This window comes from Perca fluviatilis, chromosome 9, assembly GCF_010015445.1.
Source record: "Perca fluviatilis chromosome 9, GENO_Pfluv_1.0, whole genome shotgun sequence".
In the NCBI taxonomy this organism is placed as follows: domain Eukaryota; kingdom Metazoa; phylum Chordata; class Actinopteri; order Perciformes; family Percidae; genus Perca; species Perca fluviatilis.
In genome coordinates, this window is record NC_053120.1 from 1,934,278 (window position 1) to 1,951,777 (window position 17,500).

General features: G+C 41.7%; 1 protein-coding gene and 1 pseudogene across 2 annotated transcripts in view; both read right to left on the minus strand.

Annotated features, from left to right (window-relative positions):
* zbtb37 (zinc finger and BTB domain containing 37) overlaps positions 1–17,500 on the minus strand; it is a 103,672-nt gene that overhangs the window by 17,995 nt on the left and 68,177 nt on the right. The window lies entirely within an intron of this gene.
* LOC120565571 lies at positions 15,833–17,235 on the minus strand (annotated as a pseudogene).

The window sequence follows — 17,500 nt, forward strand, 5'->3', positions numbered from 1 at the left end:
CACACACAGATATGCACGCGGCAATCACACACCACACACACACATACACAATACATACACAGACATGCGCATACACACACAGCCCCACTATAAAATGAGCAGCAGCTGATGAGGGTTGTCATGGTGATCTGATGAGTGTTGGTGTAGAGTGTATAGCTGAGTGATGTGTCAGTGTCTGTCGACCTCGAGCAGAATGGCTGCAGTCACAGAGTCAGTGTTATAAACTTGTTATTATATCTTGGTCTATATCTATAATCTATTGTCTGTTTAATAAACATTATTAATAAACTATAAAACTGTTTTCTGATTTCTGATTAATTATTATTATAAGCAACATATCTCTGGGTAAAACGTTTCTTACGTTAACTTTCAGTACCGTATTTTCCGCGCGACAAGGCGACCGGATTATAAGGCATGCAATAGAAGATACCCCAGTCAAACGTTTGACTGGGGTTGCGTTATGCATCCACTAGATGGAGCTGTGCAAAGGAATGTCAACAAAAAGATAAAGTCAAACTTTATTAAGCCTTCTGACAACTCCGTTCACTTCCTTTTTATAGCATTTAAATCTATGGTCCGAGAAATGCGTTCGTCTAACGCTGGTCCCTGACATGTTGTCATCCCGGCTTGTCCGCTTCCATTGGCCATATCAGAGCAGACCAGAACGGATATATGGATACCAATCGAAAGCTTAGAAGCTCGGAATACGATGACGCCTACATCGATCGTGTAGCAAGCTGGGAGAGAAGCTACGGCGATGACAAGGAAAACGTGTTTTTTCGTTGTGATTCGGCCAGAAACTTCAACATTGTGAGGCTTAACGGATCGTTTTGGAATATAAAGCTTGGATATTACCCTTTGGACTCTTGTGGATTCATGAAAATCAAGTTTTGGCCGAAATACCACTTTGTTGCTGGAAAGGACAAAGAAATCAGGTATGACTGTAGGTCTCGAAGCTGCTCAGATTAACAGCTGAATAGTTTTATTGTAAATTGTTTACTTTGTAACAGTTGTAACTGCTATAAATCATCGTATGCTTTGTATGTGGGCTTAAATTAATCATTAGAGGCTAAGCTTTCAATTGGTGTGTCGCATGCTGTATATTCTGAATATTTAATGCTTTAAAGTTATAAAAACGCAATGAGTGGAAGTTTTATCGAGGTTACAGCAGACGCAAGTGTCCCGTCAACGGGGCAGTGATCCAGAGGTTGATCCGTATATATAAGGCCCTTTTTTTATAGAAAATTAAAGGCTTTGACGCTCTTTATAGTGCGGGAAAATACGGTAAGTAAAGTTGATTTCTAGACACACATTTTAAACACACATTAATCTGACCAAAGTGCTGAATAAAAGAACATTAAAATGTAAATATCAAAACCAAAAGAAGATCCCAAAACCAACAACAAGCAGCGGTTCCCAAACCCAGAATGATAGACATGACGAGCCAGACTGAGAGTTAGAGGTTATAATGGGTCTTTATCCCAGATATAAAACAGAAATGGAGGGAGCACATCTGATATGTGGAAGGCAGCAGCTTCCACCGGGCGGGGAGCGGCAACTGGAAAGGCTCTATCCCATATTTGGCAGTTTGCAGATGATCTGTATCTGTGTTTTATTATAAAGTTAATGAAATTAAAGGTGTTCTACTTTGTCTCAGCTACAGCTCTGAGTTCTCTCCCTCTGCTCCCGTTTACCTCACCACAGAGTCTCACTTCCTGTCCCGCCCACAACACTATCTGGTTGGTAGATGGTAGACGAGTAACAGCCAATCAGCACTCACCACTGAGTCTCACTTCATGTCCCGCCCACAACACTATCTGGTTGGTAGATGGTGAATGAGTAACAGCCAATCACCACTCACCATGACATGCAGCAGCCTCACGCAGAAGCGGTTCTGTCTCCGGTGGTAGGTGGTCTCTCTCCGGCCAGTCCCCTAAATCTAGAGCGCTCCTTTAATGAGTCATTTAGGAAACTCTAAAGCGATTATTCCTAACCCAAACAGTCAGAAACAGACCATAATAAGTTCAAGTTCAAGTGTGTATTGTCATGTGCATTTAAAAGTACAAAGTACAGAGAGATGTAATGAAATGTGCTTTGTCCTGGCCCTTCTTTCTCATAAACACTATCAATATAATTTCAATCAAATACAATAAAATGACCTGAATACTGAAGAAACATTTTTACCACTTTGAAACATCTTTTATTATTAGGAATTATCATTTTACTTAGAAGTGCCATAGTTAAAGGCCCTCATAAAGGCCACTACTTGAGTCAAAGGAAGTTCACAGGTTCAGAATAGATGACTGTTTCAGTTCAAACTAGCAATGCTAGAGGAAGTGGTGAAAGCTGCAAAACGATAAATAAAGAAGATGCTAGAGAAAGAGGGATAGAAACTCTGCACGTTGCTACGAATAGGAACCGAATGTCTGGACTGGCTGGAAGTGCAAGACGCTGCGTGGGACAGCTGCGAAGAGGAGGAAACGAGGAAGGATAAGAAGAGGACAGTTGAGAGATGGGGGTCAGACTCTGGAGTTAGGACGAGAGAGAGTCCTTGAAGGAACTCTGACCTGGATGCCTACGCGGTTTTTTCTTACAATACTGTTTACTAAACTATTAACGAAGAATCTCATCTCCTTGAGTCATTCCAGGATACTGGTTGAGGATCAACCAACATGCAGAGGGAAGGGCTAAATGGGACGAAGGTTAAAGTGGAGTCAGATTAGTTGGGGCCTTAGGGGCCCCAAGGTCCAGAGGCAAACCCCTCAAAAATTCAACATCAATACATAGTACAATCTAATATATGTAGCAGGATACACATACACAAATACAAATACACACACACACATATATCCAAATACACACACACACACATATCCAAATACACACACACACTTTCAAATACACAGACACACACAAACACACACACACATGCGAAAGGGTTGGGGTCAGTGGAGTGCAACCATCCGCAAGATTTCACACAACACAATAAACCACTAAATTGTTTTATATTAGGCCATGCAACGTTCTGCAAGCAAATATAATGTAATCATGAAATCTAATCAGAATAGTCACATTATTAACATATCAAAAATGAAACTCCATATAAAGATGTCACCACCTTTAATAATAATCTCCAGATTAAGATGTCAGCACCTTCTCCGTCCCAGGTTAGGACGGGTGTACTGCCTGCAGTAAATGAAGGGACATGCAGGTAAACCCACACCAGCAGCCTCTCCTGATGCTATCAGGACAGACTGAGGTTTGGCTGATTCACACACACACACACAAACACACAGACACACACACACACACACACACACAGACACACACAGACACACACACACACACACACACACAGTATAGACCAGCAGCCTCTCCTGATGCTGCCAGGACAGACTGAGGTTTGGCTGATTCACACACACACAGACACACACACACACAGACACACACACACACAGACCAGCAGCCTCTCCTGATGCTATCAGGACAGACTGGACTGAGGTTTAGCTGATGCCAGGCCTGTTAAAGTGATGTCACACAGATGCAGAAAGAATAGATCGTTCTGAGAAAAACAGCATTTCACATGGGAACCGAGGTGTTCTGTAATGAGTTTACAGTCACATTGTGTTGATAAAATATTTTTACAACACGAAAACTCAATATACCTTGGGACAACAAGCTAAATGGGACTCTTGGACTGATCTTTTGCACACTAAGACACAGCAAAGAATGTACTTTTTGAAGAAACTGCTTGTTTTAATGTCACAAATAACAATGCTCCAAATTGTTTTATACTGCTTTCTTTGAAAGTGTTTTTAACTTGCTGTATTATTATTTATTATTATATATTATTATCTGCTGGTGAGGGAATACCACTGATTTCCAGAAAAGACAATCAGAAAAACAGTTACAACTGCCAGAAAGTTACTTGGGATAACACTACCGAGCATTGAACACATTTACAAAGACAGACTGGTGAGACAAGGCCCATAATTTTGTATGTGACGGCTCGCCGCTAACCCCACCATTTCTAAGGGTTTAGTTTTATAAGAAAGCCCTGTCTGACTCAATGAAAGATGGACTTGAGTTACTCTTTCTGCCCATGATATCATTTAAGGTACTCCAGGGTTTTCTTCTATCATACTTTATATTATTTATCATTCATTTTCATAATACAATTTCTTCTTCTTTTTGTTCATTTTATTCACATAGTTCCATATTTTACAGTATGTCTGCCATTCAGATGTACATCCAGACCTTTAGGCCACTCGTTTGGCTTCATCTCTATCAACCATGGATTTTTTTAAATCCTCATCAATCCAAAATGTACTACTACCAACTGACAGTTATAACGCTCATTTTCTTGACCGGTGCGTGCTTATCAATAACTGGAAGCAGCAGTTTCATGAATACATCAAGTGCAGCATCTGGGTCTGTCTTTTATTCACATCAGACCAACAAGTAAGGGATAATGTAGAGCGAGGCGGTTGTTATAGCGAATACAACCCCGACAGGGTGATCAGGACTGAAGGGGTTATACACTGGCTTATTACATGGCTACTTCCCAAATAAATCAATAATTTGACTAATATCTTGACAAAATATTGATTTAAATGGGAGTTTATTGATGTAAATACGATTGTATTGGTTCCACTAGAGAAATAGTCCGTTCCGTCCTCTACGGTTTGGAATCCTTGTCCATAGCAACGTAAACTCTGTAGCTTTTAATGCAGCCCTTCGTCTATTACGTAACACCGCCTTACAGGCTGTGGCAGTAGCCGTATATTTTATGGGGTGCTGCCATGGTGGACAAATGACCCAGCTGCTGTTTTAATCACTGCAGCAATTGACACAACATTGCGCTGCGAATGCGTGTGTGAGCTAGCGGGCTATCGGCTGCTCTACTTCACATTAAACTGAACATTTCTGTTAACGGTGAAGTGGGACACGGTAAATGGCTTCTTTGGGAATATTTATTTGGACGTTTATGTCCTCATTCATCTCATTTCCTTTTTGCACAGCCGCTGCATGTTGACACACCTGTAGCTAAGTTAACGTTAAACAAGTTGCAATGTAGCTTAACTAACTAACTAGTGTTGTCCTTTTTTCATAGGATTTATACATGTACCTAATACCTAAACTCAAGGATCAATCTGAGACGACAGATTCAAGTTGAGCAGAGTTGACTGAGTCCAGCATAAAGAGGAACAAACCCAGCTGTGGGATCACCAACAGATCCTAAGTATCCCTAGCTTCAGACAAAGGAGTCAGAGCTCTGGTCAGCAGAGTCTCTGTCCAGTTCTCTGCTTTCCCTGAGACTTTATTTCTCCTCCACAGGACGGTGTCTTCTTTTCTCTAGGCAGACACAGATACACACACAGACACACACACACACTCAAACACAAACTCAAACACACACATACACACAAACAGACAGCCCCCCCTTCTCTCGTCTCTGAATAAGGTGTGAAGACATGTCAGCCTCTGTGGTTTTAGACTTGTGTAAAGGACATTTATTTCTGGACACAGGTGATGCTACAAAGTTTCCTCTGATGACGAGATAAAGAAGTCATGTTTGATTAAAAAATAAAAAGTAGAAAAAGCTGATGAGTGTTGGTGTAGAGTGTATATGAGCTGAGTGGTGTCAGTGTTTGTCGACTCGAGCAGAATGGCTGCAGTCACAGAGCCTCCCTTCCTGCTGTTTGCTCTCATCAACTACATCCATGCACAAGAACTGATCTTCATCAGAGAAGAAGGATACTTTTACACCTTCAACCTCCCCGAGAACACCACCTCCTGCCTGATCTCCAGATCTGTTGGTGAGGAGAAGCTTGTCCTGTGGAACACCTCTGACCTCTGGTCCAACAGCTCCCTCAGTACCTGAAGACCTGAAACAACGACTTGTCAGCTCAGTGAAAACTTCTTCTTACACCATCCTCAACCTGACCCATTCAGACTCCGCCGGTACCGAGGGAGTGTTGGACTGAGGGCACGCGTGATGCATGACAACAACTTCACTCTTACTGTTTGTAGGTCAACATATGCAAAAGGGTTTTGCAGTGAGACTTGGAGGAACAGTGGACCTGCCATGTGAGGGAGCAGCTGATAATCTGGATATCCAGTGGCTCAAACAGGACTCTAGATATGAGCAAGAAACATGGAGCAGAGTTTTTTGGGGACAAGACGACATCAGTGATGGACAATGTTAGAGGAAGATACCAAGTGGTGACAGACACATCAACTCTTACGTGTTTCCAACCATCACAGCAACAGACTTTACACGGTACAACTGTCTGGTGATGAACCAACAGCAGTGTGTTAGCAGTCAACCTGTAGAGTTGGTACAGTATGAGAGAATCTACGGCTCAGTGGGAGAGACCGCTGTTTGTCGTTCTCGATCACTGACTCCACTGATGAACAGCCCCCACGTTGGTCTAATCGGTTGTCCTCTGACCTAGGGACAACTAAACCAGACTGTTCCTTCAGTAGACCAAAACTACTCGCGGGGTGTTTTCATCTCTAATGTTAAATCACTCAGGTTGGTACTCCTGTGAAGCCTCTATGAGACGTAAACAGTATGATCTGGTTGTGTGTCCCAAATTTGCCCCCTGCTGTAGAGCTCTTCTCAGAGGGAGAAGAAGTGACTCTCAGATGCACAAATAGGAGAGAGGATGAGTGGCATGTTTGGTTCATCAAGTCACACCGAACAGAGGGAAGAATCTTTAATGTAATATATGATCAGAGCATGAGCAGAGTGAGCAGGTACTATAATAATGGGAGTCTGGTTATCTCTAATATCTCAGTGGGGGACGCAGGGGAGTACTGGTGTGCATTTTCTAACCCATACGGTGGTCAGTGTGTGTCAACCAGCAGAACTGTGTTAGTGTACTTTGAGCCCTTTGGGATTTACTCCACCTTCTTCAAAGTGCGATGCTCAGTGCTCAGTGTCCTGCTGCTGATGCTCTGTGCTGCTGTAGTCGCTGTGAACCTGAGGACACGGGAGAGGGACACAGCTTTCAGCTCACACACACACTTAATATGCATATATGATCATTTCATCATTGGTTTGATACAGCCTGGTATACACTGGCTTTAATACAGCCTGGTATACACTGGCTTCAATACAGCCTGGTATACACTGGCTTCAATACAGCCTGGTATACACCATGGCTTTAAAACAGCCTGGTATACACTGGCTTTAATACAGCCTGGTATACACTGGCTTTAATACAGCCTGGTATACACTGGCTTTAATACAGCCGTGGTATACACTGGCTTTAATACAGTCCGGTATACACTGGCTTTAATACAGCCTGGTATACACTGGCTTTAAAACAAAAGGGAAGGGACACATTCATGCAGAGAAAACATTTCAACTAGAACACAAAAGAAACATAATTGATGGGAAATAAAAGATAAATACCCATTCTTATTGTTATAATAATATCAAATAAGTTTTGAATGTTAGAAGGTAACCTTTGATCCTGACAGGGTGCAGATATTAAGTTCAACTTCAAGTGTAATATCATTAGAGTTTAAATTCTCTGCCTGAGCCGGCTTGGACCCATGGGCGGGCCCTAGATCAAGCATTTGTGTTTTTATAATCATGAATTTATTAGCCTAATTGGGTGTGAAGAAAGCTATATACCTCTCCAGATTCCCCCCGTAGCTCTGGGTGTATGTCCTGTCCTGTGCTGACTTGAGTGTAGGTAAACTGGGCTACATGGTGTCTCCCCACCTCTGCAGCTCTGTTGTCGTTCGGTGTGTCAGCATCAGACTGTGGAGAAGGACCGGATTAATAGGTGATGGAGACCAGAAAGTCTCCTGTATGGTTCCAGGGCTTTGATTATGTTGTGGCCTTGATCTGTTACCCCCACTATTCAGCTGAGGGTCGAGTTTTTTCTTTCCATTCTTAATAAACAATCAATGTATGTTTACAGGCTTCGTCCTTGTTGCATTATTCATTAAGATTATTCTAAACAGATTTCTGGAGTTCAAACAACTCGGAATTGTAGTTGTCAGTTATAACGGCCTACGTATAAAAAAATTGTCGGGTTTAGATCGGCTCATAATTCCAGTTATTGTGATGGGCGGCGCACACCCCCACACACACACACACACACACAAACACACACACACACACACACACACACACACACACACACACACACACACACACACACACAAACACACACACACACACACAAACACACACACACACACACACACACACACACACACACACATAGCAGCAGGTTTAATGTGTATTATTCAGCCAATCAGGACTTTGTGTGCACCATCAAACTGTTGAGTTGATTCTAACATTCCTTTCCTCTCCAGTCCTCAGGGAGAAAACTGACTCAGAGACTTTAACAGTCAAATAATAAATGTTGGATTAACACTCACCCTGCCTCAGCCTTCAGTTTCCTCCTCCTAACTCTTTTCTGTCCTCTCTAAATGGAGTCCACGCTGACTGAACTATTTCAGGTTCAGGGTCTCCTCCCTGTTCTCATGTACCTGGATCACCTGTTCACTGTTGCTCCTCCCTCTCTGGTTACAGGAAATCACATGACTTTATCTGAGTGTGCCATTTGTGGCCTCTTCTCCCTCTGTAGTATTTGGTGAAAAGGGCTGTGGGTTTTCCCCCTAGGCTCAGATCTCTTTGTCTGTGTCCACATTTGGGGACAGAGCCTTCTCCAGGGCAGCTTCCAGGCTCTGGAACTTCCTCCCCAAGAGATCCTCACCTCTGAGTCCCTCACCATCTTCCAGTCCCGCCTCAAGACCATATCTTCCCCTCTGCCTATCCCTAGCCCCACGCCCCTCCCCTTTCATCTGGGCCTGAATCTTGTTTTGTTCGTTCTGTTTTGTTCTGTTTTTATAATCTACCCTTCCCTGTAATGCGACTTTGAGTCTATGAAAGCAAGTAATATAAATTCAATTTATTATTATTATTAGAGGTTAGTTTAATCTGAGGCCTTTTTGGTTAAAATCAGGTTTAACACAACTGCTGGTCCCAACAGCATGATTCTTGTCCCCACTTCCGTCGTGTCCCGATCCTGTGTCCATCTCGATTCCGGGGTTGGATCAATGCCGGGGGTTTCTGAGATAAACTCGTTCAGTAACGTTGCTTTTTCAGCTCCCTCCGGTATCCCAACCAATCTGAGGTTGTTGAGTTGGGATCTGTCTTCAGCTGAGGCCAGCCAGTCTGTCAGTAGTTGTATGTCCTCTTTAGTGGCTGCTGCTGGAGCTCAGAGACTGACAAATTTCTTTCAGATCCACCGTTTCTTCTGATATCTTGCTCAGCATCCCGTGAATCTGAGCCATATCAGGCTGGTCCGGTATAGTGCTAGCTGTGGGATCTTTGCTAGCTGCTACTCCCCTTCATACACATGTTGAGCTGAGTCTGTGCCGCTTGTTCAATGTTTCAGCCAGAAGACAAACTTTTGCCTTCTTCTGACATTTTGAGTTCCATGTAAAATGTAGAATAAAAATGCCTATACATGAAAGTATTTTAGGATATATTAAGGATATTAACCCAAAAGACAGAAGGAGCACACGTTTCAAGCTGCCATCGCTTATCCCTGCATCACGCGATGACCACACAGATCAGTTTTTACCTCTCCTGCTGCTGGTGAATCTGCCACCAAACACACCACATAACTGAGAATATTCAGCATTTAGAGATAAAGTTTCTCCTACAGACACTTTGCTTTAAGCTCTCCATGTTGTGAACTGCAACATGTCCATGTATTTATTTTAACCATTTCTACCTGACATTCTGTCTGATATTTTTCTCTCTTTAAGGATTGAAGCCAGTTGATATGATCATATAGTTTAGAGTTAGCAGAAGACTAACTAACTAACCTAACAACCGGTGGTCCTGAATAAGCTGAGTCACGACACTGGTTAACAACAACTTCAATCAACCAGCGACCGCGCACCTTCACATAAAGAGGCCGGGGTTTGCTCCATATGACCAATCACAAACAAGGACAAGTCTACCAAAGCCGCATGTTTTACATAGCAAACGATAATCCTACAGAAATATGAAGAAAACAGACACAGTTTTACGGACACAAAGCAATACAGTTGCTACTTCCTAAAACAGGAAAGAAAAACTGGCAACAACAAAAAAAGCCAACGCTTTAAATACATGATTCACAACGCTTATTAATATCACTTCGCCATCAGTCAGGACCAAGATCTGACCATAATTACACTTGGGCTTTCCATGAACTGTCATTGCTTTAGCCTATTATTTCAGTTACAACCCTGGCAGTTGGGAAGCCATCGTTAGAGCAAATAAAAGTATTTATTACACAATTTTAAACCGATGTGTGCCAGATATGTAATTCCCTCCGTCGGCCTCTAAATATTTTAACTTTTATGAGCGACCTCTCTCTCTCTCTCTCTCTCTCTCTCCTCCGGGCTCCACCTGATCTTCTCAGAGCGGTGACGTTATCAACCGAGTATTGATTGGTCAGTAGGCGGAGCTTTAACACCAGTTAGTCTTTAATCTCCAACATACCATAATGCTCCCGAGCAGCAGACTCCCAACTTTCCAGGGTTGTGTGTTGAGTCCCCTGCTCTACACCTTATAGCAATATTACCACAATATTTGGATCAAGTTTGCAGATGATACCACTGTAGTAGGACACAACAATGATGAGTAAACACAGACAAATCATGAACAAAAAATTGGACAAATGTCTCCACTTTATCAACAGTTTGTTTTTTTTGATCCAGTTTCTCCTCATAATGTTGTTAAAATATAATTTAAATCGGGAGGGGATGTCCATGGTGCTGAAACGTAGCATTACTAAAACAGAGGGGGCTGTCCATGGTGCTGAAATAGAGCAATGTATACATCTATATTTATGATGTTTTTTATTTAATAGTAGTCAGTATCTGTTCCCTTCCTAAAACTGGTTTCAGGATGAATTTTCCACCCATGACTCAGCATGAGAACACTAATACACGTGAAGAATCCAGGTCAGGTAGAAGTGATTTACAGTCTGGAACTTCAGGTGACTCTGATGGGATTTTAAAGTTGCTCTATGCTGCTATATGGTGGTCATATTTGATATTACATCTGCATTACATAGTTGGAAGTGCAGCCTGAATACTGAGGGGTTAAACTAGGGATGCACCAAACCCAGATTTTTGGGATTGGGCGAATACTGAACCCACCGGGTTAAGATTCTGCTGAACCCCAAACCGAACCAAACCCTCCTCCCATCCTCAGTCCATGAACCCAGTAAACACATGAATGAAGTAAACAGGGACTGTCCTTCCTTTGCCGTACCTGAAGCTGCTGCATTCTGGCTGCTGTCTGGAGATTCCTTCATGAACAACTCGTATTCTTCGGTGTCATTACAGCGACCAGCCTAGCACGCGAGTGCTAGTGTAGAGTCAAAGAGTATAGAAGAACCAAGAGGCTAAACTCAATAGAACGTTATGTTGCGTTCAGTCCAAGATGGCGGTGATGCATCTCAGTCATGAGTGCGTTCGTTGCAATGGAACGTTCTATTGAGTTTAGCCTCTTGTTACTTCTACTCTTTGGTAGAGTTCAGATCGGTGGAAAAAGTCTAAGGTTCAGCAGAAACCGAACCCCGTCAAAAGCCCAATATTCAGCCGAACCCATGCATGCATATATGTATAAATATACAGATTGGGACGCTGGGACAACAACTAATAAGTCCGTGGTCTAATTTGTATCAGTTTGGGGGCCCTTGATGTCAAAATGTTTGAGAACCGATGGTTTATAGTATGTAACTTCTGGTGACTCTGATGGGATTTTAAAGTTGCTCTATGCCTCCATCTTGAGGTCATATTTGATATTACATCTGCATTACATGGAACTGCAGCCTGAATACTGAGGGTTTAACACACGGAGCCACACATTTCATTCATACATCATATAGAACTTTCTGCATATTCAATAAAGGAATATTTGTAACCCTCATATTGTCTTCCCGTCAAATGTGAACCTGTTATCTTTCTGTTTTGCTGTTTAAAAAGTTTAAAGTTTAAATCATCATGTGTCACACATTCTTAGCCAACTTTACTCCAACTTATCACCTCTAGTTTTACACTTCCTTTCGGAAATCATGTTCAATAAACACTTTTATATTTATATGAAATTATACCTAACATTTGAGTAAAGAAAGCGTAGTACTTCTGAATGACTGTGACTAATAGTTAACATCAGAGGAAGGTTTGTTGAGGAATAATCAAAGAACTGTTATGGGCCAGCTCTGTTTTCCCTGTCCCTGCCTGTTGTCCTCTTCCCTTTGTCCCTGTGTTTGTTGTTTGTCTGTCTCCACCAGAGACCTGGACTACGAATCCAGATCAACTTGTCCTGGATTTCTTTCAGTTATCCGGGTTCACCTAACCTAACAACCGGGCCCCGCAATAACCTTTATCACGCGGCTGGTTATCAACTAGTTCAGTCAACCAATCAGGGTTTCCCAATCCAGCGGCTCGCATTCACTTAAAAGAGGCGGGGTTTGTGCACCACGACCAATCGCAAACATCTACCAGAGCTGCATGTTTTACATAAGAAGAGCAAATTATAATTCTACATAAATATGAAGAACACAGACACGGTTTTACAGGGAAAACGCAATACAGTCGCTGCTTCCTAAAACAGGAAGGAAAGCTGGCAAAATGTAGATGCGTAAATCACAGCTCTTATTAATATCACTTCCTCATCAGTCAGGACCAAGATCTGACCATAATTACACTTGTGCTTTCCATAAACTGTCGTTGCTTTAGCCTATTATTTCAGTTGAAACCCTGGCAGTGGGGAGCAATCATTAGGATAAATAAAACATAATTCAAACCCGATTGTCGGTCTCTAAATGTTTTAACTTTTATGAGTGCACCTCTCTCTCCCTCTCTCTCTCTCCCTCTCGGGGTCTGTTCCAGGAAGGAGGTTTAACAAACTCTGAGTCTAACCCTGATGTCGGTGGTGATTTACCCCGAGATGGGAAACTCTGAGTTTTTGGTTCCAGAACAGCTGATATGAGTTGGTTCAATCAACTCCGAGTATGTTCACTCAGGGTTACGCGTGCACATAAGGCAGCATGAATGGAGCCATGATTCTACGATTCACCATGGCAACAACCACAAACAAACGGGTTGGTCGCAAATACTCATGCGCACAAAGAGCGAGTTTGAACCATAGATATTAACAGTCTATGGTTTGAAACATAGATATTAACAGTCTATGGTTTGAACATGTATTTTGTTAAAAAGCAAGACAGCGGCTGCTGCTGCAAAAGAGAGAGAAATTTTTGCGGGAGAAAATTGCTGCTGGAGTCAATGCGTCACGCATTAACAGTGTATTAATTTCATATTTAATCACAGTTAACTTTACTGTTGAAAACTGGAATTGTATAGGCTACACCTATAATTTTATTCATGTGCAATCCTGCGGGCGGCGAAAAGTAAACTATACTATTCCCATTCTGAGGCTGCAGGACCATGATCATTAACAGAATTATAAGTATAATCATTTATTTCTTTTTATTTGCTCTCACTGGTTTGTGTCCAGGGAACATGTTTAAAAAACGTTTCAGCGATCACACTTTTCTGACGGCTCTGCATACAGTGGCTTTACTATTTACAGTATGATCAATATACACACCAATACACACAGATACACACACACATAGATACACATACAGTGGCTTTACTATTACAGTATGATCCGCTGCTGTTATAAAGAAAAACGTAATGCGACACAAAGAATCTGCTGGGATGTTAAAGCCTGTCCACGATGTTGAACTAGTGGAAGGATAAGGTATCTACATATCTAATAGACTGTGATAAAAAATACCTCTCAAATCGTTAAGTGGAAATGAAAAAACATCTACTCGGGACTCAATATCATCTCCCGACGCTAAACTCTCTGTGAATTAATACAGCTTTTTCCTCAACGAATCGTCGACAAAAGGACATGACATGTTTGAGAAAAAAACATTTTAGTCTGCCTAACATAAACCAATACGTTTTTTTATTCATGCAGATAAAACTGCATTAAAATCGCCTGATACAGACTGAATGAATGAATGAGGAAATGAGTTTCCCCTCCCTCTCAGTGGGAGGAGAATGAGAGAAACTCGAGCTTTCTTGAAGAAAACCTGGGGCCTGTACCATGATGGTAGTTGAACAAACTCAGGGTTGCAGGATTGGTTTAGAGTTGACAAAACCAAACCGATGCAATCAGGCTCTATTGGTACCATGACGCAGCTTATCAACTTTCTCTGTTAACTCAGGCTTTGATCCTTAAACTCAGATTAGTCCAGGCGTGCACATAAAAAAGTGTAGCCGGCACCGAACAACCAATCACGTTCGATATGGATAGAGCGAGAGCAATATATTTTTCCGCGGAGGAGCAAGAAATCATCCTTCAGAAATATGAAGAATATAAAAATGTTTTTCAAGCACGCAGCAATACCGTCTCTGCTGCCAAAGCAAGAGAACAATCTTGGAGGAAGATTGCTGATTGCGTTAATGCGTAAGTTAAAGAAATACATTAATGTAAAATTATGAATATAGGCTAATCATATTAAAAATGTATTAAACAAAATGAAAATGTGTGTATTCATATATATATATACATATACACATGTATGTGTGTAAAATGTGAATGTATTTGCTTTGACATACTAAGAAAGATTAATATTTGATTTTTAGATGCAACCCCAACTCCAAACGTTCTTGGCAGCAGATCAAGACAAAATATAAAAATATAATTCAAAGTGGTGAGTATTTACCACAACCTTTTATTATTTTTGTGAACATTTTATCACAAACCCTTCTTTGCAGCAAACAGAAAGAAATGTGACATCCGGAGAAAACTGGGGGAGGGCCACCTCCTGCAGAATACACTGTGGCGGAGGAGTTGGCTTTGAGTAACAATAAGGGGCGGCCAATTATGGATGGGGTTTCAGGTGCTGTGCAATCTGACCCTGGTGCTTGCTCCTCGAAGCAAGTGACACTGGGTATGTGTGTTCAATGCATTACTAGTAATTTAAAAAAGGGTTAAATATGGCTGACTCTATGTTCTGCAGTAGAGGGAAATACAGTGTCCCTGTTGAAGCCAGCACACATGCACACAGAGGTCAGTATGCAGCGGACAGAACACCATGAACATAACCTTCTTTATAACAGTTATGGTTTACATTGGCCTACTTTTACTTATTAGGGTGAAGCAAATGAAGACACTCTGTCTGTGTGTTCTGAGACAGTTGCTGAGGTGAATGCCCTGCATGGGCTTTTATTATGGCACACACTTGAATGGTTCATAATTAACGTGACTGGCTCTTACACATCTCTGTTATTGTAGGATTTTTCACAACCTGACCCAGAAACTGAGGCCTCTACCTCAATGGGCTACAGAAGGAATGTGAACAAGGTAATACTTTACACCCTTGAAAAACAATTATGTTTGTAAAACATCATGCCACTTTATGTGATTTGATTAACCTCCAGACAACTTGTAATGATTGTTTGTGGTGGAATTGTTTCAGGTGGAAACAGACTCAGTCAGGGCCCTTTACAAAAGGAGTCTCGAACTCGACTGTTCACTGAAGGAGCTGGACTGTGAGCTGAGGAGGCTCCAAATAAAAAAAATTAAATTGGAGATCAATCAGCTGGAAAAACAACAGATCTCAGTATGTTAACTTATTTAATCAAGTAACCCTTTAGTGTGAACACTATGAATATTAATTAATATAACTTTCTCTTGCTCTCTTTTTCCTCCCTATAGCCACATGACTAATAAAACAGTTTGAGACCTATCTGCAGTGTGAATGTGTTTTTATTAAGTAAAATATTGTGTTGTGATTGCATCTCTGACAGCTGCGCCAGCTGGGTGGTCAAGTGTGATGGGGTCAATTTCATCTGGGAGAAGTTGGTTTTGTGGTGGTACTCGCTCCTTTCTGATAGTGGCTATATTGTGCAGAATGGCACATGCAGCCACTATCTGTGATGCCCGCTCTGGTGACACTCTTAAGCGCCTAAGGCAGTTGAAACGTGCCTTTAGGATGCCAAAGGTCATCTCGATCTTGACCCTGGTTTTACTGAGGGCCACATTGAAGCGGTTTTGTGGCCCTGTCTGAGGGTCTGGATAGGGGGTCAGCAAAAACCTCTGGCATGCATAACCCCTGTCTCCTACCAACAGGCCATCAAAAAGCCCTGTCATAGAACAGAAAATGGGAGAAAAGAAAATAAGTTTTGCTGTCACAATTAAAATAAACAGGTTTTGTACTGTACCAAATTTAACTTGCCTTCCTCAAAGCGCTGACACAACACAGACTCGTGGAAAATTCGTGAGTCATGCACTGAGCCAGGCCATTTGGAATCCAAGCTTGTGATCATGCATTCATGATCACAAGTCATCTGCAGATGAAAACTGTTAGTTACTATTAATTTAAAGATTTATTTAAATTGCAAATAAAAATCATTATATATATATATATATATATATATATATATATATATAAACCCTACCTGAACATTAAGGCTGTGGAAGGACTTTCTGTTCACGTAATCTGCCTCATGTTCTCCTAGAGCTGTGGAGATTGCAACATGTGTGCAGTCTATTGCTCCAATGACTCTAGGGAATCCTTTCATACGAAAAAATAAAAAATATATATAAAAAAAACATTCTTAACATGTAGCTACTGTAGACTATTGTATAATACTTAAGTCCTAAGTGCAAGCTGCTTTTGAAGGAAAACAAAAGATTGTGAAAGGTTAAATTTGTTCATGTCACCCTATCAATATATCTTACCGGCAATTTTATAAAATCCCTCTTTTATGGACATGGTCGATAAATGTCCAGGGAACACAATGAAGCTATTTATGTACCCCTGCAGTCGCGAGGACCACCTTGCGAATGGTTCGACAAACCGTGTTTTTCCCTAGGTTCTCCGACATCACCGACCGCATACAAGTATGTACCACTTGCAAAAACGCAACGCAATACATACCATTTGCGGTACAGTAAGTGCATGCGGCGACGAGTCACATTTGTTAGGTGCGGCTCAAGAAGTTCGCGAATATAAGTTATTCCTGCGCGGAAAATCTGTATCTTTCATACAAGTACGTATCAGGAAAGTCAAGGGGATTTTGTCTGTCCCTAAAACCTCTTTCTCTACGAAGTGCTCGCTTTAACAATTTGGCTGAGATGTCCACAGGATTTGGAAGAAAAGGTGAAGCCATTGCAATGATTGCAGCAGAGAACAGAAGCTGGGAATTAATTACGTCACTTATATGTTTTTTTTCTCACCGCTGATTGGTCAAACGTCGACTGAGATCTCAAATCCAGAACATAACCTGCCCCGGAGCAGGTTAGCCGGTGCGTGTAAGATACCATGGCAACGAACTCCGATTAAAGCCGAAGCTACTTTCATAGTACCTAAAACCCAGGGTTGGTGGAAACTAAACTGAAACATAGCTGGCTAGCCACCTAAACCAGCTTCATGGT